Source organism: Macaca thibetana, chromosome 8 (genome assembly GCF_024542745.1).
Source record: "Macaca thibetana thibetana isolate TM-01 chromosome 8, ASM2454274v1, whole genome shotgun sequence".
Lineage (NCBI taxonomy): Eukaryota > Metazoa > Chordata > Mammalia > Primates > Cercopithecidae > Macaca > Macaca thibetana.
The window spans coordinates 43,130,660-43,153,560 of record NC_065585.1 but is presented as its reverse complement, the minus strand read 5'-3'; the positions used below and the strand labels follow the sequence as shown (position 1 = coordinate 43,153,560).

The window sequence follows — 22,901 nt, the reverse complement described above, 5'->3', positions numbered from 1 at the left end:
CACTTTTTCTTTTGTAACATCATATATACAAATACATATTCAGTATTTCTTGTCTTCCTTGTGAGTTCACAGATCATGTCTGTGTCTTTCACAGCTGGATCCTCAATGCCTAGACCAGGACTGGTCTTACAGAATATGTTTAATAAATATTTATTGAGCAAAAGAATTAATAGAGACATCCTCAGTCCTTAGCTTTCCAATGCATCTTTTGATTCATATTGATAATTTAATAAGCTTCCTACCATATTTCATTAATTAGGACTCACTGATTGTAGAAACAATACTATTTTATATACCAATTATAAAGAAAGAAATGGTGGCACATTATAGTGTGATACAATGCTAAGACTTAAAATTTTTATTTTATACATATTAAAAGAGCTCTATTAGACTTTTTTTTTTATTTTTATGATGCCCATATAAAAGGAAAATATAAAGATATAAGTGAAATAAATTGGCTTAGGTATTCACATTCAGAACCACAGCATTAACAGGGCACCAAGCTGAGATGGGTGGAGGTCAATGAGCCCACAGCCTCTAGCCAAGCCCTGGCACCAGGTGCCTCCACCATGGAGGAAGAGATACTTTCTGACCTTCACTAGCCCAGTAAATGACAGTGTACTCCCAGCAGAGACTCTTCTCCCTAACTACTTTTTTGTCCTATTAAAATATCATTTTTTAAGGATACAGTTTTTTGATACAGAGAACTTTCTTCGGCATGCACCATCACATTGAAGTAGAGAGGACAGGAGTGCCAGAGGTCTCCTAATCCCCATCCAGCACTCTAGGACTCGGGATATCAGGTTGGAAATACTCAGCCATGTCTGGGAACATGAGGAGGAAAGAGACACAACCAGAAAAGCCATAGCCCTCATGTGACTCAGTTTCCTCATCTGTAAAATGGACATACAGAATTAGATGATGTATTTGTACAGGGTCCCAGCAGAAAAGAGATGATACTCTCAAATGGGAGCTTTAGTGCAGGGGACTATTTACACAGTGTGACTATTTACACAGGGTTAAGGGAACCACCAAGAGGGGGTGATGCAGGTGCCTCCCATTGGCCAAATCCAAATAGAAACCAGAGGTCAGGGGAGCGCCCATTGATGGGATCCATGGAGACCAGCCTCCCTGGATCCAGAACAGTGTGGAAAAGGAGGAGGGTGGGTCTGAAAGGACAAATGGAGACTCCCCAGCACAGATCATCTCTGAGTCCCCACAGAACAATCCAGTTCTGGATAATCCAGTATTCTATGATCATTTCAATAAAGTGTTAAGCTTTGCAACAGCAAGAAGAGATTTATGTTTATTCCAAAGACTTAAGGAAAATCCACCAGGATGCAATTTTTCATCATTCCATGTGCTTAGCTCAGATGACAGCACTCTCTTGCAGTTTTTGGAAACGGTTCAGATTGAGAACACCCCACTATACAGACCCTGTTTTTCTCTAATTGAGCTCTTAAAATGTAGGGGCATTCTGTTTTGATCTAGTATTGATGTGTCCCCTCTGCTCTCATCCTCCAGATCCTTTTCAGAAACAGGTTCTTGCAGTGTCCACTACCTCACAGAAAACAGGTTCCAGCAAGAGCAAAGCAAAGGCTTTGGCTTTCTAAGCCAAGCCCCTAGAGTCTCAGAACATAGTCAACATGATGAACTAGAGCCATACTTACCACCCCTCCCACACATCCAGACCAGAAACCATTCTTTTCTGCTGGGAGAAGGTATGGAGAGAAAGGTAGAACTGTGTAGTCATAGTGGTTCCTGAGAAAGAGGCTTCTGGTGAATCCATTTCCCCCCATCCAAGCCAGTAAATGGTAAGCACCACATGTGTTTTTGTCCTCTTTCCCCCTCACAACTCATTTTTAAAACTCTCATTCTTTCCCTTGACTGGGCCAGTGCTCCAGGTATCACCCACCCCATCACACACCCTCCCTTCAGTGACAACCAAGTCCCATTAGCACTCCCAAGTCATGGGGTGCTTGGGCCTAGGGCCAAGGTATGAGATTTGTCATTTCAAAAATCAAAGATCCTTTCAAAAATTTCATTTGAATAAATAGCTGCTTCTAAAGAAGTTCCTAGCATCACCCACCCTAAAGGCCCAGGCAGTGACACTGACCACAGTTTCTAGTATCTGTTCTTTCCTGAATTTAGAGATGATGCTATGCTCCAAAGCACAGAGGGTTTTGTTGTAACCATTATACTGAAGCCCAACTAGGCAACACTGGCCATTAGAGAGAGGTCATACTGTGCCGTGAAAGCGCTCTTAGAATAGAGAGGAATCACACTGGGTTAGAACGAAAACTCATTTAGAATAAAACAAAAATAAGTTTTCAGAAAAAAAATCTCTATTTTTCTTTCAAATGAGTCAGATGACTTTTATAAAGTGAATGAAGACTCTCTGATTTCTGGCAAAAATAAATAAATAAATAAATAAATAAATAAATAAATAAATAAATAAATGGAAGAGAGAGGCTGCCCATTCCCAAGGGGGAATCTAGCAGGGGCAGGGAGTTCGGTATGTTGACCTTGACCAAATTGTGTAATCTCTCTGTCTCATTTTTCTCATTGGCAAAAATGCCAGTGATTTAGATTAAAACAGTTATCGAGGTCCCTTCCAGTTCTAAGAATATATGGCCTTCAAGCTAGGAAAGGGGCTTTCCACTTCCGAGACCAAGGATTTGCCATAGAAAAATGAAGCAAAAAAGGAAGGTCTGCAATTATCAGCCAACCAAGGCTCTAGTCTGACAAATAACAGAAAAGAAGTGTTGTGTGGATCTTGTCATCAGGGTGGCTTGACCCGTCCTAGCTGTGTTTCCATCTCAATGATACAATACAAATGGGCTATTCCAGGCATCTCAAGAATGCCCCAACCATAAAAGGAATTCTCCTAAATGGCCCCTCTGTGACATTACGCAGAACTTCTCTTTACATGGCAGTTTCACCCAGCTTCAGATTCAACTCTAGATGAAAATATTACAATTGGATGATTTGACAAGTGCTGAATCTAATCCTTGTTGCTCTTTTGCCAGAGTTCTTATAAAGAAGAATGCCAGATGTTGTATTTGTATATTTCATGGGTAACTGAATGGGAAAAAAACAGAACACAGCAAACCTAATTGTGACATTTAACTGCTTTTGAAAACCCACAATATAAACATACCAGAAATACCATATTTTTAAAAAACTGTAGCAAAGTCAAATGTCTCTCAAACACACACAAAAAAGCCTGTCATGAGTAATTCCGAATAAAGCAATCTGTCAGTTGTAAAATGCAAGTACTCCTTTATAAATAGTTTGCATGCTTCCAACTTGCTTAATAAATACCATGTTAATAGATCAAAAATATTCAGAGAGAACATCTTCAAGCCCAGAAAACATTAACTAATCAGTTGCTTATGTAACATCAGGCTGGATCTCCCTTATCATTTATTGGGTACAAATCACATTTATCAGGGGCACTTATCGGGGCAAATCAAAACACCATCGATTGCCCAAAACAATTCCTTTTCTTGCTATCCTTTTCCACTCATCACATAGCCAGGAGCCTGAACACCATTTAATACTCCACTTCCTCCTCCTCTCATCAATAACCAAATCCCGCAGATAGTGACTACTGAAGAACTTTGTCTTCTGGTCTCCACCCATTTCCATTGCCTTAATTAAGCCTTCGTCCTCTACCTATTGGACAACTGCAAGATCCTCCAGCCTTCAGTGTCTTCAAGTAATTCATTCATCTTTGAGATTTCTCTTTCTTAAATACACTTTTGATACATCACCCCTCTGATCATACTCACCCTTCAATGGCTCCCTGTTGCTTCTAAGAAGAATTCAAAATTCAACACGATGTCCTCCCTCACATCCCATATTCCAGCCTTGTCAAGTTGTTTTGCTTTCCAATTATCAGGATACTTTGTTGTCCATGTCCTAACAAACCAACTGCTCCCCATCCCAACTCCAAAAGAGCCCATGTAATGATTATGTTTTTTTTCTTTTTTCAAGAGGAAAACTTCTTTCCTGGGCCCTGTATGACCTGTCCCTTGCCTCTCAACCTGAGACTACCCTCCTCTCGGGCTCAACTCTAGCTGTGCCAGCCCTCTGTAGGTTCTGCTTCCTTCCTCAGTGGAGACATTTCAACATGGAGACCCCTTGCTAGCTACTCTTCATTCACCTAACTTGAACTCATTCTTCAGGTTCATTATTTGACTCAGGGTCAATGTGACTCTCCCAGTCAGACCTCCCATCATGCCCACCCCAAAAGGAAGTTTGGTCTTTGCTACATGCTCTTCACTATTCTTTTCCTTCATTGCATTTATCACAACTCATGGTTATATAGTTAATATTGAGGTTATTATTTCAAAGCTCATCACCCACAATGAGTACTCACTTCTGTGAAGTAGAGATGGTTCAGGTTCAAAGTTCATCCCCAGAGGCTAGCACAGTGCCTAGTACTCAATAAAAGTTTAAAAATCAATGAGTAGTAGCTCCAGCCTTACTCCATGTGTACATAATATTCTGTTGTCCCCAACCATGCAGATAGAAAAGTCCACTGCCTCCCTAGCAACTCACCTGTGCCCTGAACAGAATTAAATTGGAGTACCCATGATACATAATGCACTTCCATCTTATTCTTTTTTCTCCTAGACTACAAACTTCCTGTGGGCAAAAATCATGTTATATCTTTGAAGCATGTGGATCCTTAAGTATAACAAAAGGTGTGCAGAGGGGGAACGTATGTCTACAGCTATACATTTTGGGGGGTGCCACAAGAATAACAGTGTATTAGTCCATTCTCATGCTGCTATAAGGACATACTTGAGACTGGGTAATTTATAAAGAAAAGAGGTTTAATTGACTCACAGTTCCACAGGGCTGGGGAGGCCTCAGGAAACTTATAATCATGGTAGGGGAAGCAAACACATACTTCTTCACACAGCAGCAGGAAGGAGAAGTATGAGCAAAAGCAGGGAAAGCCCCTTATAAAACCATCAGATATTGTAAGAACTCACTCACTGAGGGTAACTGCACCAATAATTCAATTGTCTCCCACCAGATCCCTCCTACAACACATGGGAACTATAATTCAAGATGAGATTTGGGTGGGGACGTAGCCAAACCATATCATTCTGCCCCTGGCCCTTCCCAAATCTCATGTCCTCACAATTCAAAACACAATTATGCCTTTCCAACAGTCCCCCAAAGTCTCAATTCATTCTAGCATTAACCCAAAAGTCCAAGTCCAAAGTCTCATCTGAGATAAGGCAAGTTCCTTCCATCTATGAGCTTGTAAAATCAAAAGCAAGTTATTACTTCCTAGATATAATAGAGGTACAGAAATTGGGTAAATGCAGCCATTCCAAATGGGAGGAATTGGCCAAAGCAAAGAAGTTAAAGGCCCCATGCAAGTCTGAAATCTAACAAGGCAGTAATTAAATTTTAAAGCTCCAAAATAATCTCCCTTGACTCCATATCTCACATCCAGGTCACGCTGATGCAAGAGGTGGGCTCCCATGGCCTTGGGCAGCTCCACCTCTGTAGCTTTGCAGGGTACAGCCACCCTGTCAGCTTCCTTCACAGGTTGGTGTTGAGTGCCTATGGCTTTTTCAGGCACACAGTGCAAGCTCTCAGTGGATCTACTATTCTAAGGTCTGAAGAATGGTGGCCCTCTTCTCACAGCTCCACTAGGCAGTACCCCAGTGGAGGCTCTGACCCCACATTTCCCTTCTGCACTACCCTAACAAAGGTTCTCCATGAGGGCTCTGCCCCTGCAGTAAACTTATGCCTGGACATCCAGGCATTTCCATACATCCTCTGAAATCTAGACAGAGGTTCCCAAACCACGATTCTTGACTTCTGTGCACCCAAAGGCCCAATACCACGTGAAAGCTGCCAAGGTTTGGGGCTTGCACCCTCTGAAATAACAGTCTGAGTTGTATGTTGTCTCCTTTTAGCCAAGGCTGGAACTGCAGCAGCTGAGATGCAGGGCACCATGTCCCAAGGCTGCACAAGGCAGGGAGGCCCTGGGTTTGGCCCACAAAACCATCTTTCCCTCCTAGGCATCCAGGCCTTTGATGGGAGGGGCTGTTGTGAAGGTGTCTGACATGCCATGGAGACATTTCCCCATTATCTTGGTGATTAACATTCAGCTCCTCATTATTTAAGCAAATTTCTGCAGCAGGTTTGAATTTCTTCCCCCAAAATAGTTATTTTCTATTGTATCATCAGGCTGCAAATTTTCCAAACTTTTATGATCTGCTTCCTCTTGAACACTTTGCCACTTAGAAATTTCTTCCGCCAGATACCCTATATCATCTCTCTCAAGTTCAAAGTTCCACAGATCTCTAGGACGGGGCAAAATGCCACCAGTTTCTTTGCATAGCAAGAGTGACCTTTACTTTAGTTCCCAACCAGTTCCCCATCTCCATTTGAGACCACTTCTGCTTGGACTTCATTGTTTATATCACTATCAGCATTTTGGTCAAAACCATTCAACACATCTCTAGGAAGTTTCAAACTTTTCCATATCTTCCTATCTTCTGAGTCCTCCAAACTGTTCCAATCTCTACCTGTTACACAGTTCCAAAGTGGTTCCCACATTTTTTTTACAGCAGTGCCCCACACCTAGTACCAATTTACTGTATTAGTCAATTCTCATGCTGCTGTAAGGAGATATCTAAGACTGGGTAATTTATAAAGGAAAGAGGTTTAATTGACTCACAGTTCTGCAGGGCTGGGGAGGTCTCAGGAAATTTACAATCATAGTGGAAGTGGATGCAAACACACCCTTCTTCGCACAGCGGCAGGAAGGGGAAGTATGAGCAAAATGGGGGAAAGCCCCTTATAAATTCATCAGATCTTGTGAGAACTCATTCACTATCCAAAGACCAGCAACATGGGGGTAATTGCCCCCATGATTCAATTACCTCCCACTGGGTCCCTCCTATGACACATGGGGATTATGGGAACTGTAGTGTTTCAAGATAAGATTTGGATTCTGGATCCCAAACAAGTTTGAGGAAATTTGAATATGGACTATATTTGAGATGATTTTGTGAAATTATTATCTTAGGTGTAGTAATGATATTGTTTACATAGAAAAATGTCCTTATTTTGAGGAGCATGTAGAAGTATTGAAGGGTGAAGTATCATGATATCCTCATCTACATTCAAGCGGTTCAGGAAAAGACTGAACAGTTATGCATACATCTTACTTAAACACAAAGTTGAGTCTATGTGTATATACAGGAAGAAAGCAAGAGAAAGAAAGCAAATGTAGCAAAATGAAGAGAGTATGACTATGTACTATTTTCTATAACTTTTCTGTAGGTTAATTTTTTAAATAAAAAGGAATGCAAGTAAATAAAGCAAGCCTCTTTCACATGTGAACTAAATATTCTACACAATGCCCAAGTATGCTCCTTTGAAGTTCTAAATGCACTAGCCACTGAGGGGGAACAATGCCTGCAGCCTTCACGTAGGGAAGGATTGTTTATCAAACCCTGGGGGATCCCAACCTTCTGATGAGAAAATAATAGCCCCTGGGCAGTACCATTAGGAAGACTATCTCTGGGAGGAATAAAAACTAATCTGGTTAGCATTTCCTGATGACCCAGGCAAAGTGGTCCCTGCCCCAACACAAGCCAATCTCTTTTCTGCTAATTCCTTTGCCCACCATATGTGAATTACACTGCTCTTTGTGTTAAGTGACTAGAGATTAAAAGATGAGCATGATGCAGCCCCAACCTTCTGGTCATTTGTTCCAAAAGTGACCATTTAATTATTGTCCAAACCAAGATAATTTTGAGAGTAAAAGGAGGGTACTAACCAGACAAGGTGCTGAGATAACAGGTATAAACTGGGAGTGTCCCAGGAAAATTTGGATGTATGGTTGTCACTCCAGAGTGGTGACAAACACATAAATAATAGCAACAACAGCTAGTCACATAACAAAATAATATAAAGAAACTGTCATGAAGACATTGCCTGGGAATTCAGAGGAGTGATATTTCTTTGAAGGAATCAGGAAGGACTTCATGGAGGAGGAGGAATGATAGGATCTCTGCAGATACAGATAGAAGAGAAAGTCATTCTGGATAGAAGAAACTGTGTGAGCAAAGACCAAAGTAGTAAAATGTAGGGTATACCAGGAAAGTGGAGGCAACTAAAATAGCTGATCTGAAGAGATGTCCATAGGAAAGACAGGGAGATGGGCCTGGAGAGGTAAAAATGGAATCATGGTGAAAAGTGTATAGTTAATCCAACAGGCAACAGGAAGTCACTAAGTGTTTTTGAGGGAGACAGGAATAAATCTGTGGAGGGCCCTGAATGTCAGGCAAAAGACTTAAAGCCAGAGAATCAGATCTTTTACAGAGGGAAGGGTCTTCTACAATAGAACTCGTAAGTGAAAATCTATATTACTCAGCCTGCAAACATGAATGCTATAAGCCAAAATAAATTGTCACAGACATTGATGTCATAAGCTTTTCAAAATCACCTTTATTCTTTCTTGTGAGTGATTCTGTTTCATGTGCTGGGCCAAGTATTACTTCTCCTGTCAATGTTTCATCATAAAAACCTTCACGGCCCTATTTCCATAAAGTCACTGTCACAGTAACAAAAATGAGAGAGTTAAAATGTTCAGAACTGCCCAAGCTAGAGATAAAAACCAAAAACACAGCATTCGAGCTGAAGGAAAAACAGGTCACTAAAAGGGGAGGGATGCGATAAGCTTGCGGTCAGGATGCGAAATTACATTTTGAAGGCACAGCTCACTTTAATGCAAGTCCTCCTACTGCACGCAAAGAAGCCTGAAGCACTCTCACATTTAGTAAGATTAATTATATTATTCCTAAAGTTTATTTATAGCTCTTTACTGGGTTGCATAGAAAATTTCAGGGGTAAATGTTAAAAGGCAGGTTTTCAACTATTTTCAATTTTATTCCAGATATTTGACTAGACAAGAGCACATGCCTCCTAAAAGAATAAGTTATTCTAAAGAAAACTATTCATATCAGATCTTTCCGGAAAAGGTGAACAACACTGGTGAGGCAATCTCATTTCCAGAGGAGAATGGCTCAACAGGAAGCCAGCGTTCTGGTCTCTTAAGACAAAGCCAGCAATATTTGTAAACAGAAACCATGTATTCCCTTTCTATAGAGGGTGTGCCCCACTCTTCAAAACATATTCCCTGGTCATGTAAGGCCATGAATAAATCAGAGAAAGGCCTGAGCTGGAGAAGTAGTTCTTGATTTTTCAGTTCACAAGAGTTTTATATCCACAAAGAACATCCAAGAATAACATCCAGGAAAAAACAAACAGAAGCCAACTTTCAAAGGCTTCCACTGGTCAAAGATGCAATAATTTGAGCTTTCAGAAAGATAACTGCAATTAAATGGACGCCATTAAAAATGCTTAAGTCCACAAGTTCACGTATGTATATAAACCTTTGGAGGATGAAAGAGAACCAACTTATTATTATGAAACCTGGTCAATAAAAAGAATCAAATATTTATCTTGTCTCTCTGTATGAACTATATCACTGGGTAACCAAAAAGTAAATAAGGGGCTGGGCACAGTGGCTCATGTTTGTAATCCCAGCACTTTTGGAAGTGGGCGGATCACTTGAGGTCAGGAATTCAAGACGAGCCTGGCCAACATGGCAAAACCCCATCTCTACTAAAAATACAAAAATTAGCTGGATGTAGTGGTGCACGCCTGTAATCCCAGCTACTTGGGAGGCTGAGGCATGAGAATCACTTGAACCCAGGAGGTGGAGGTTGCAGTGAGCCGGTATCACGCCACTGCACTCCAGCCTGGGAAACAGAATGAGACTCCATCACAAAAAATAATAAATAAATAAATAAATAAATAAATAAATAAACAAACAAATAAATAAAATATAAAGTAGATAAAGGGAAGCAATTCTTTGCATCCCAAGTGATAAATGCAAAAAAAATGTCAACGTGGAATATCATCATCTTAGAAGCCCCAATAACTAAATGAATCTAAGCATTAACCATTGTTAATATTACAAAAAGACAAACAACACAAATGTTATCTGCTTCCTGATGGAAAAACACATCTATAATCTTGCCAAACGAATTGCACCTGAGTTTGATCAAACCTCAAATTCCAGCCACCACGCTGCAAGAAATACAGAGGAACACAATGAAATGTACCATAAGATTGCAATCAGCAAAATCTAGCCTATGAGAAACTCTACAAGTCAGAAGGCTGAGTTCATCCACAGACAAATAATAAGGAAAAAGAAAGGGATGAAGCAGGAATGTACAAATTAAAAGAATGGCATATCAACATTCATTAAACAAGCAGAACTAAGCTATAGTATCTAGGGATGCATAGCTGGGCAACTGATATAAAAGTCCAGGTAATGGTTACTTATAAAGTGAAGGGGGTTATGAAGGAGATGGTTCACACAGAAGAGACTTCTAGGGAGGCTGGTGAAGTTCTCTTTCCTGGCCTGAATGGTAGTTACAAATGTGTTTGCCTTATAGTAATTCACTATGTTACATATTTGATTTGCAGTGGGGGTTATATCTGTGTTTTATTTTATAATGATGTAGTTTGATCTAAAAAGAGTAAAGAAAAATATCTCCATCAAACTCCTTGAAAACATGAAAAATCTGATCACTTTCAGAGGTATAACAGGTAAATAAGGCAATAATAATTCCTATTAAAGGAAGGTGAGCAAAAATATATTCAATAAATTGCTATGATCAATATTAGAAAAATGTTAGCTAGGAAGAAATAGAATTTGAGTATGAAAACATGAAAGGAAAGATGTTCATTAATCATAGAACCCTGCGGCCTCTGATCTCCCTGTGATCCCTGGAGGTGTAGTTCATTTCCCCGTGTACAAAAGGGGATTGTGTCCAAGCCTAGAGTAAGCCCTATGTAAGAATCATGGCTTAGAGTACTAGAGTTTTGGAGCAAAACCAGCCTCTTCTGCTAATTTTCTCTCTCTGAGTAAGAGCTGCTGATTTTTCCCCTTGAAAGTATATTTTTAGGCTCTTGTGAAGACAGAACTCCTGCCCTAGGACACTAGATGACCATATGAGCTTTGCTGCCCACCATAAACTAACAGGTCATCATTTAATCCACCAAACCATAAAATCAGCTAAGTGAAGTCACCCTCTGTCACCAAGTGGAAGTGGTATATAAGATGGGTCTGTAGCAAGTCCTATGGATACAAGTAAGCCATATGATTCGATGGCTCAGATTCCTATGGCCACCTACTCCTGATACATTGCTGCCTCTCTCTCAATCCACACCTATGGCTTCAAAAGGAGTTCCCTGTAACCAGACGATGATAGGGGAAAAAAAGACTCGGACACGTTTTGCATATGATACTCCATTATACATCAGCAACAGCTAGAAGCAGGCTGTTATATATCCACTCAGGGGTGGCCCTGAAAACTAGTAGAGAGAGAAAGTCCTCCCAGTTGGTAGAACTTCATAACACATCTGGATATCTGTTTTGTCTGGACTGAAAGATGGCCAGAAGTACAAATCTACACTAACTCATACATAATGGATAATGATTTGGCCAGATGGTCATCGACTTGGAAAGAACAGAATTGAAAATTGCTAAAAAGGAGGACGGAGGAATAGGCAGATGGATGACCTCTTGGAAAAGGCAATGAGTGGGAAATATTTGTATCTCATGTGCATGCTCACAAAAGGACGTCCACTGCAGAGAAGGCTGTCGATAATCAGGGGGACAAGATAACATATTCTGAGGATGTCAGCCAGCCATTTCTTCCCAGCCACCCTTGTAACTTCTCCATAGATTTATCTTCTGAGTGGTCATGACAGTAATCAAAGAGTCTTACGTGTAGGCTCACCACAGTGAATCTGGCTAGCACCATTACTGTGTTTCACCCTGCGAACAGCAGGGGCCAGCAATGAGTCCAGGTGGACTATTTAGCCATGCTATGGTGGGTGAACTACACTGGATTCTTTCCATTATGAAGTGGGCAAAGATTTGTTCTCAGGGAAATCAACATTTCCTCTGGATATGGGTTTGCCTTTTGCAAGTACCACCAATTACATATTTAGAAAATGCCTTATTTACCATTGTGGTACCACTTACGACATCACTTCTTATTAAAGCGCTAATTTCACAACAAAAGAGTGCAGCAGTTGACTTACAGCCACAGAATTCTCTAGTCCTGCCATATACTCCATCATCCAGAAGCAGCTGACCTGGTAGAATGATGGAATCACCTACTGAAGGCTCAATTGTCACTAACTGGGAGGTAACCTCTTGAAAGTTGATGGCACTATTTCTTACAGGATGAAGTACATGCTTTGAATCAACAACCCTTAGAGAGTGGTATTCCTCCCGTATCTATAATACATGGGTTGGAGAATCAAAAATTAAAATGGGAGAGTCTATTCTAACTATTATGCCTAATACGCTAGTCACAAAAATGTTGCTACCTGTGCCTAAGATTTTGGGCTCTGCTCATTTAAAGTTATTCATTTCCCAGAAAAGAAAAGCCAGCTGCAGAAACCAGAATGGTTGCACTGAACTAGAATTTGAGATTACCACTTGGTCATTCAGACTCCTTAAGCCATTGTACAAACCAAAATGGTTCTACTGTGCTAACTGGGGTCCCAATTACTAAGCTAAAATAAGATTGTTGCTGGATAATGGGGGCATTAAGAAAGATGTCTGTAATCCAGAGGATTCTCTGTGGTGCCTTTTTACTTCCATGTCCAGTAGTAAAGTTAATAGAAGATTTCAATACACCAACAAAGGAGGGATGACTAAGGACACAGACTTTTCAGGAGTAAAGATTTGCATCAGCCCTTCAGAAAAAGAATCCTCACCAACCAAGGGGTTAAAGAGAAAAGCACATGGGAGTTGATAAGGAAAGAAAGAAGACATATAGATATATAAAAATGTAAATCCTACATTTTTCTTTCTTGCTTGCTGTCTCTCTCCTCCCTCTAAATACACACACACACACACACACACACACACACACACAGCTTTGTGATCAGTTACAGAAGTGAGAACTATAGCAACTATGTATATTTTCTTCCTTGTACATATTTGTGTATAGAACTCACTTTCGCCTTTTTCCTTTCCCCAAGTGTGTCTGTTATACAAGGAGTGTGTCATATAAGTTAACTACAAACTAGGTGGTTAACTTTACAATTTAGTCTTGTAAGTTACATGATAAATGGGATTTTGATTAACCTGTAAGGGGAATTAACATCATCAACATATAAATGTAAATGCACTGACTAATGGCATTTCGTATCCCCCTTATCAGGGAACTAGTGAGCATGCCTTCATTTGTACAAAGGATAATTGCATCAACAGAAGCATTACAATGTTGCTGTTGCTGCTTTGTCAAGTTTATATATGGGTGGAGGGCTGTGTATAGATGAAAAGGAGACAAAGGGGTGGACTGTGCCTAACAGTGTATTGCCAACCCAAATTCGCATTCATCCTTATACCTTCCACTATACTGATGGGGAAAGAAAGTAGCACACCACATTTCTCAGACTAACTCACCAATTGGCTTCTTATTGGGCTTTGTCATGGGAGCACTAGCAGGATATTGTAAGACCGGAAGAAGGGAGGAGTGTTTTTGTTTCTTTGGGCTTCTGGCAGTGCCTTCAATGGCAGTGGCAGTGATGACATCATGGTTGGCTAGTGTGGGCTTCTGGGCTGCTGCTCAGCATCTTTGGTTTAACAGCATGGACCGTGAGACAACTGAAAGCAGGGACTGTCTTAAACTTATGTGTCCCTGACAGTGCTTGGCCTAGGGCTAACCTCACAGTAGGCACACTTATAAGTGTATAGTAGTGTTCATTGTATTCACCTTGTTTTGTAATGAACCTCTAGAACTTCTTCATCTTGCAAATCTGAAAGTCTATACCCAATAAACAATAACATTCCTTTTCCCCCTGCCCTTAGCCTTGGTAACCACCATCCTATTTTCTATTTCTATGAATTTCACTACTTTAGATAAGTACACACATGGTTTTTAAAATCTTACGTAAGTGTAGAATCTCTAAGAGTTGCAAACGATACTAGAAGTAACCTAGTGCAAGGTCTCACCCAGTGCATGGGCCCCACCTTTTTCATCTTAAATTCAGTAACGTACTTTTTGATCACCTGGTCTCTGCTGGAAGAATCTCAGTGACTGCTTCAAAAAGGTGAGCCATGCTATGGGGGGACTCTTTCTGTAATAACAAAGTTCTTCCTCATATTTACCCAAAATGGTGACCTTTTACCCATTGATAATGGTCTATTTTCTAGAACAGAACACATTCCCTCCCTCTTCCAAAGTTTAAATGTTTTTATGTTATTTTAAAAATATATTTGTATCACACTTGCTTTAGCCTGCCATGAGACAATGATTCACATGAAGAAAATCAGAAAACACAAAGAATATCAACTTCTGTTGAGATCCAACACTCAGTAACAGTGCACTGTGTAGCCAGAGGTCTCCATAGTCCAGAGAAAGGCAACAGAATCCAGGAACTAATTAAAAGAGTGAATCAGCGTTTGTTCCTGAGGCCCTCTGCTTGACTAGGCTTTTAAAAATAAATATTCTTCCACATGTCCATGAGATTACTGACAGTTTCTCATTAGGTAACTACTTATCTCTTTAATGAACCAAAAGATTCTCTCCCAGGTAGTCACAATATTTACCACAATTGCAAAGATAAAAATTTTCAGTAATAGAATTTCATTCGCAAAAGACTCCTCATTCAAAATGATTTCTGAAGTTGCAGAGGCAGGACATGGTCATGTTCTTGCACCATTTCTAGTGACATTCATGGCAACCCTTTCCCCAACTAATTGCACATGTTACTTATATCACAAAATCATATTATTGCTATAGAAACATAGCCTAATAATAATAATAATAAACAGTTTGAAGAACACAGAGACTATGACAAAATATCTCTAGTAGAAGATCAGAAGCTGGTCAGGAATGGTGGCTCATACCTGTAATCCCAGTGCTTTGGGAGGCTAAGGTAGGAAGACTGCTTGAGGCCAGGAGTTCAAAACCAGCCTGGTCAACATAGCAAGGCCCATCTCTACAAAAAAAAAAAAAAAAAAAAAAAAATTAATTAATTAAATTAAATTAGCCAGGTGTAATCATGCCCACCTGTAGTCCCAGCTACTCAGGGGGCTGAGGCAGGAGGATCACTGAGCCCAGGAGTTTGAGGCTGCAGAGTGCAGTGTCCTGAGATCTAACCACTGCACTCCAGCCTGGGTGACAGAAAAAAAAAAAAAAATATATATATATATATATATATATATATACACACACACACACACACACACATATACACATAACCATATATATATCACTATATTTTTTTCACTTAAAAGAGAAAAGTAAAAATAAGTAAAGTTCAGGAAGCAATAATTTATAAAGAATAAATGTAAATTGCTAAACATATGGAAAAATATACATCTAGCTTGCAATCAAAGAAATGCCAATCAAAATAACATAAGAGGCCAGGCATGGTGGCTCACGCCTGTAATCCCAGCACTTTGGGAGGCCGAGGCAGGAGGACCGACCACCTGAGGTCAGGAGTTTGAGACCAGCTTGGCTAACATGGTGAAACCCCATTTCTACTAAAAATACAAAAATTAGCTGGGCGTGGTGGTGCATGCCTGTAATCCCAACTACTCAGGAGGCTGAGGCAAGAGAATCCCTTAAATCCTGGAGGCAGAGGCAGCAGTGAGCTGAGGTCATGCCACTGCACTCCAGCCTGAGTGATGGAGTGAGACTCTATCTCAAAAAAACAACAACAAATATCAAATATAAGATACTACCATTGCCTTGACACATGAGGATAAGGGGAAACACACACTCAATACTGCAGGTGGAAGTGCCAATTGGTCAACTTTTTGTAAGATTAATTTGCCAAAAAAGTAAGAGAAATCTGAAAAATATTAATATATTTTGATCAAGAAGCTTTATTTCCTGTAACGTAAAGAAAAAAATTTTTAATCAACACACAAAAAAGCATGTGTAAGGGTTTTATAATCTGTAGTAATAAAAATTGGGAACACCTAAATATCAAACAATGGATAAGTTAAATAAATTAGAGCTCCCTCAGAAGATGGACTTGTACATAACCATTAACAAAAGCAAGCAGTTATATGGCAATGTTAAAAGGCAGGCTCTATTTTAAGCAATTTATAAATATATTAACTCATTTAATCTTTACTATAATTCTATGAGATAAGTACTATTATTGTCCCTATTTTACAGAGATAAAAGAAAGGCATAGAAAGTTAAGTAACTTGCCCACGGCCAGGAAATCAAATAGTGTTAAGCCAGTATTCATTCAAATTCAGGCAATCTGGCCCCAGATTCCATGCTCTTAACCAACATACAATTATACTATAGAAGAATATTTAAGAACATGTCAAAAATCTCAAAATATACCTGTAAAATGTTTTTAAATGAAGCTATCAAATTGTAGTTTGTAGATATTGTATACATTTGGTATGTGTATAGATAGATGTAATATACATATCATACATGTATTATATATGTCAAACTAACAGGAGCTATCTCCTACAGATATAAATATAAATAGCAGGAGCTATCTCTAGGTGTTGAGATTAAGGGCATTTTTACTTTCTCCTTTCTTCTAATTTTCCAGTGTTATTTTTCACAACTAACATATATTACACTTACAATAACAAATACACAAATGTTCTTGGTACCAACTCAAGTATTCCTGATAGGCCACTGCCTTCAGCCTAGAACTTGAGAGGACCCAGTTCTTAGCATGACCATCTGGGAACACACTGAAGCACTTCATTTTGGTATACCTCCTTTATTACCATGAGATGTTGGGTTTGCTTTCATGAAGAAAACAAAAGAGTAAACAATCCTGGACCTGAACTGATAGCACTTTATCAATAAAAACATTTCACATCAATAAAAGATTTTTATTATTTCAATATCAGAGGTTTCAAAGAGCCCACCATGTATCCAAATAAGGTGTCTTTACTTCTCCCCTTTCACTCATAAGTCATCTCAGTTTATCAGTTTGCAGGAATTGAAGCTTCACACACAAAATTCCAGTCTGGGAAGAAGAGTGCTGCTTATCCACAGGGCCTTATGCCACGTGACTCATTGGGATTTCCAGACGGCCTTTGCCTTACTGTACCAAATTGACCCTGGAGCTCCTAATGATAATTCCCAACTGAATCGATTTTGAGATTTACATTGCCCCTGAGAAAAGGACAAGTGAGATGTGACAGAAATTAAACCAGCACCTTCCCACACAGACTCTGCCCACGCCACGAGGAAAGAAAACAATTGCTGACGGGTCAGCAAGACAGAGGCAATAATTATATTCTCTCAAAGAACAATCCCTGCTCCGGATAAGACATGTTCATCACACAATGCTCTGCATGGGGCTTGCGGAGTCTAAGAAACACAGTGAGCCTGTAAGCCAGCAAGGATGCTGCATCAACTTTCATCAGGATCAAGTCCAGGAACCGCTTTGGCAATTTACACCACCTGGCATTTGGTGGCCTTCATTATTCCCATAGCAGCAAAGCCCCTAGAAGCCCTAAGTGGCAGGGCTCCAGTTTCTACAGCATTCACCAGAATAGCACATGAATACATTTCAGTGGCACATCCATATTCATTAGTAACCCATTCCACAATTTTCCCACAACTCACTTTAGCCATGTGGCTGAAACCCCCTGGAGCTTCAAAACCACAACGATCAGTGGGCAGAATTCTAGAATGGCCCTCCAGGGTACACATCTCATATCATCCCTTCCCCTTGAGTGTGGGTGGACTCTGTAAGAATGATAGGATGGTCACTTCCTCAATTAGGTTAAATTATACGGCAAATGGTGATGATCTAGTCACTCCATACTAGCCAACTAGAGAGGGATCAGAAGTCAGAGAGACACACTCCTGCTGTCCTCAAAAAAAGCAAACGTGTTACAACCTGCCTATGGGGGCTACTTGGCAAGGAATCACAGGAGCCCTCTAAAAGCTAAGCAAGGCCCCAGCCAATAGCGAGCAAGAAAACAGGGACTTCAGGCCTACAACTGCAAGGAAATGAATTCTGCCAATGCAAAGAGGAACTGAGCCTTGATGAGAATTCACAGGCCCTGCTACCTCCTTGATTTCTGCCTGTGAGACTCTCAGCACAGGACCTAGCTAGCCTGTGCTAGGTCCTCTGTGCCTGGACTCCTGACTCTGGGACCTCTGAGATAATAAATGTATGTTGTTTAAGCCAAAGCCCCTAAATTGTGGTAATTTTCTTACACAGTCATAGAAAAGGAATATAATGATGATTGTTAGAATATGGGTTGCTGATGTTCCTTATCACACTTGCACTGTCTTCAGAAAAGAAATAACACAGTTTAGAGGGAAGACATGTGTATCTATACCATTCACCCCAAGGAGTCTAAAAGAGAGCAATCACTGACATTTGTCTCACAGTTTGGAGTTTATTTAACTTTCATATACAATCTCATCTGAATTTTACATCATTAATATGATAGAGCTTGGGAAGTAGTGAATAGGAACTAAGATTCTGGAGTCAGACTGCCTGGGACTGGCTCCCTATTCTGCCACTTACTAGATGAGCTCAGTCCAGTTCCTGGACCTCTCTGTGCCTCAGTTTACTCACCTGTAAAACAGGTGCTATGATTTGAATGTTCATCCCCTCTAAACCTCATGTCAAAATGAAATCCCTAGTGTGGTGATGTTGAGAGTTGGGGCCTAGTGGGAAGTGTTTGGAAAGGGGGTAGATCCCTCATGAACAGGTTAGTGCTCTCCCTCAGGTTGAGTTCTTACTCAGTTCCCACGTGAGCGGCAACCTACCTACCCCCAAACACTTCCTCTCCCCACATGTGATATCTGTACATGCCTGATCCCCTTCACTTTCCACCATGAGTCTAAACAGCCTGAGACTCTCTCCAGATGCCCAATCTTGAACTTTCCAGCCATCAGAATTGTGAGCCAAATAAACCATTTTTCTCAGGTATCCCTTTACAGCACACAAAAGGTATCCCTTTATAGCACACAAAAGGAACTAAGACAACAGGGATGCAATAACATGTACTTCCTAGGGGTTTGTGAGCATTGAATGAGTTTACATAAAGACTAGCTTATAGTAAGGATTGGATACACATTTATTGCTATTTGTATCAATTACATTATCTAAACAAACTAGCAAAGCAAAATTGGCTTTGTTCACTTCTTATTGTAACATGCTACTACAATTGAAATCTAAGGTTTGAGACCAGCCTGGCCAACATGGTGAAATCCCATCTCTACTAAAAACACAAAAAATAGCCAAGCATGATGGTGCATGCCTGTAATCCCAGCTACTTGGAAGGCTGAGGCAGAAGAATCACTTGAAACCAGGAAGTGAAGGTTGCTGGGAGCCAAGATCGCACCACGGCACTCCAGCCTGGGTGACAGAGTGAGACTCCGTCTCAAATAAAAAAAAAAAAAGACAGACAGAAAGAAAGAAATCTAAGGTTTCAACAGATACTGCAATAAAGAGTTTGTGTATCAACCTAGAGAAAGGTAACCTGTAGCTGGGGAAGAACGCCCACCCAGCCTGTAGCTGTTATCCTGATTAGAATGGGGAAAAACAGGCAAGAATGAATGAGCTTGCTGCATACTCCAGAAAGGATCCTGGCCTGAGCAGGAGTATGGTTGCTTCCTTTTGTCCAACAGGATTCTGGGTTTGAGATGAGGACACAGACCCAAGTGGGTTCCTACCATTACGATCAGCATTACATAGCCTCCATCCCAGTCTAGAGCGCAAACAGGCATCCGTCTTCAGAACAGAGCCAGACTCATAACATGACACTTTCCAGTCAAAGATTATACCACCAAGCCAATGGGAAGCTCCCTATGACAGGGCTGCTGTGGTCTGAAGGAGGAGTTTAGGTTTCTGGGCGCTGATGTGGTTATACCCTGTAAAAGTTTAAGGGGTGGTTACAGGCATATTTTCCCAGGGTAGTTTTCTGTCGCATTAAAGTACCATGGGCCAAAAGACCTTCTCAGTCATCTCTCACCTATTCTGCTAATTTCTCAATTCAGGTTTTAAAGAACAACTCTTATTGGTAGGGGAAAAAAGCATATCTGAGTAAATATCTACTTATCTCCTTTCTTTTATTATCTGCACTCTTTTGTCTCTATTCTTCACCTTTGCAGCCTTTGTGCCACATAGCGACACACACCCAATGTCTCCTTTCTATCTTGTCAGGTATTTCCAAAAGTCACTCCTCCTCAACAACAACAAATCATTGATAAAAGGAAAGGAAAGTTACAACTAAAAACACTTGACCTTATCTCCCAATAACTCAAAGGCATGTTGGTTTGTTTCAGAGAGTTTACCTTAATTCGCACTGGAAGATGTACTAGAAGATCCAAGAAGTAAAGCCCAAATGCCTGCAGGATGTGTGCAGTTAGCATGCAGGAATTGCGGGATCTAAGGTGAACCAGAGGAGCTGAGATGACCTGCCTTTTAAAACTCTGTGCAGACCTAACAGAATGGCCCAACACAACCCCCACAGTGAACCACAGATGACTGGGGCCACTCACTTGTAATGACCAAAGGCCTAGAGAGTAGGAGGCTCTTTCAAAGCCAGTTTGATACGGGGAATGCAGACACTGAACAAAGGCAGGAGGAGCTAAAGAGAAAGTCAAAGCAATCAGAACTGCTTTCTGAAAATTGCCATCCTAGTTGATTTTTGAGCTCAGAATTCTCCACTTGGCCTGTTCCAGTCCAAAAGAGAAGCTGGAACCACACAGGCAGTGTGAATGCAAAGGCAACAATCAAGAGGAAATGCCTCAGCCGCTAGCGCTCAATTAATGATCTTGGATATTTTGATCAAAGAAAAATGTGTTCTCTTTTTAACCAAAAAAGTCAAATCACCTACTATTATAGGATGGGTTTTAAACCATTTGGTGGCAAGCTCTGTCCATCAGAGCATTACCTATTGGGTAGACGGTTTTTAAAATAGGCTTTTCCCCAGGGAAGAATTCCCTGCTAAAATCCCTGGAGAGCAAATGTTGCCCTAGCAAAGCTTGGTCTAGGCCTAACAGTACACACAGTCCTCAAAGAGTTTGGTGTACTTGTTATTTGTATAACAGGATGCCAAAATGGGAAATTTTTATATCTCAGTTTGGAGATTAATAGACTCCAAGGCAGAATTTCAAAGTTAATGAACAAGAACCAGTTAGAAGACAGAGACCTCTCACCCTCAACAAGAATATCAAAGTCAGAGACAAGAGAAAATCTACTGAGAAAAGAATTTGTGAGAAGGATTTCTTTGGAGAGAGCTGTACTTTAACCCTTGGGAAAGGGTTAGAGAGAGTCTATTCTCACTTCAAGCCTAAAGAAGGGGAATTCAATGGGACCACTCAGAGAGCTTTACATGGGGCTCCTACAATTTGGAAGGTGGATGCAGATCCTAAAGCAGGTGATACCCTGCGCTTGCTGACATGAGCTCAAGGAGAGGTAGCTGTGTTGGTATCCAAGTTTCTGAGTGCAGAGGATGCCTGGATGTGTCCTACAGACCAGAAGTGAGCCACTCATGAGAGAGCTGCTGTGAGGTCACATTAGGTTATGTCTTGTCGGGTCTCCCGGACATTTTATGAGACCCCAACTAATGAAAGCTGGAGGTGACTACCAACCAGACTCCTTGAAGTGAACAAGGAATCAGTGAAGAGTCAGAGGAGAGAGGGCACATTATCCGCATCACAGAAGCTAGAGATGAAAACAACCCGGTGATCAGGGTGGCAAAGGGTAAGGGCAGAAAGCAGGGGGGTTGGGAGATGTTAGAGGGTGGGTAGTCTCTGAAAAATCCACAGAAACATCCAGAAGGAAAAATGTTAGCCTTACATGCACCTGCCAGGCCCCAGAGAGTTCAAGGCTATCTAAAAACAGTGACACCAAGTCAAAACTTCTGGCTCCTCTTATCTTTCCATTCCAATGTGGAAGAGCCAGATGCAGTCCAGTCATGAAGGTAAAAGGAAGAGGAGAACATGAAGAAAGTAGCCAACATACCACTCCAGCCAAAACAGCTTAAGATAAATTGAGATTTATCTTCAAGCTGCTCTGTCAATGCATTAAGACCAAAGTATAACCTCACCTCTCACACAAGGAGGTCATTTGGTCACATGGGCTTATTCATATTTGAACTTCACCTAATGGTTAAGAGCAGTTAACTGTATTTCCCAATTCGTGTAGAGCTCATGTGTGTTCTTCACCCATTTCCATTTGAGGATGATAATTTATTAAAGTTTAAGCTTTGGAAACTCTTCTTTAGCATGAAAGAGATCTGAGTTTTCAAAATTTGTTTAGCTTTTTGTTTTGTTTCGTTTTTGATGTTCTTCCTGCTGCCTTCTGTAATTGTTTCCATAGAGTTGATGGCTATCTTGCCCTTAACACAGCAAGCATCTGTATTCTTGACTAAACATTAACAGACTAACATTAATAGGTTGAAAATCTGGATGCAAGCAAAATGCTGTAAAATAAAGGCTGTGGATTTGGGGGCATGGAGAAGGAAAGGTCAAAAGAATTGAGACTATTAAGGAGTAAACTAGAATGGGACTTGAAGTATAAAAGGTAAAATGTTAGGTGGTTAGTTAGGAGCTGTTCATCTCCGTTACAAACAGGATAAGAAGAAGAGGAAGAAGAGGAAGAAGAAGAAGAAGAAGAGGAAGAAGAGGAAGAAGAAGAAGGAGGAGGAGAAGGAGGAGGGAGGAGGGAGGAGGGGTGGGGGAAGGGGAGGGGTAGGGGAGGGGGGAGGGAGAGGGGAAGCAGCAGCAGAAGCAGCAGCATTAGCTGTATGTGTTGTGTTAAGTCAGGCTGGCGTTAGGGGGCTTGGAAGGAGA

The 22,901-nt window shown here is 40.7% G+C and overlaps 2 protein-coding genes across 6 annotated transcripts in view; one reads left to right on the top strand and one right to left on the bottom strand.

Annotated features, from left to right (window-relative positions):
* BAALC (BAALC binder of MAP3K1 and KLF4) overlaps positions 1-22,901 on the top strand; it is a 1,274,875-nt gene that overhangs the window by 36,451 nt on the left and 1,215,523 nt on the right. The window lies entirely within an intron of this gene.
* Positions 1-22,901, bottom strand: part of NCALD (neurocalcin delta) — a 448,039-nt gene that overhangs the window by 337,653 nt on the left and 87,485 nt on the right. Inside the window, exon 1 of one of the 5 annotated variants that reach the window (XM_050800728.1) lies at positions 14,993-15,059. The exons of the other annotated variants lie outside the window; for them this stretch is intronic. The gene's annotated coding sequence lies outside the window, so the exon portion shown is untranslated. Of the gene's footprint in view, positions 1-14,992; positions 15,060-22,901 lie in introns of those variants that run through there. 5 annotated transcript variants of the gene reach the window in all.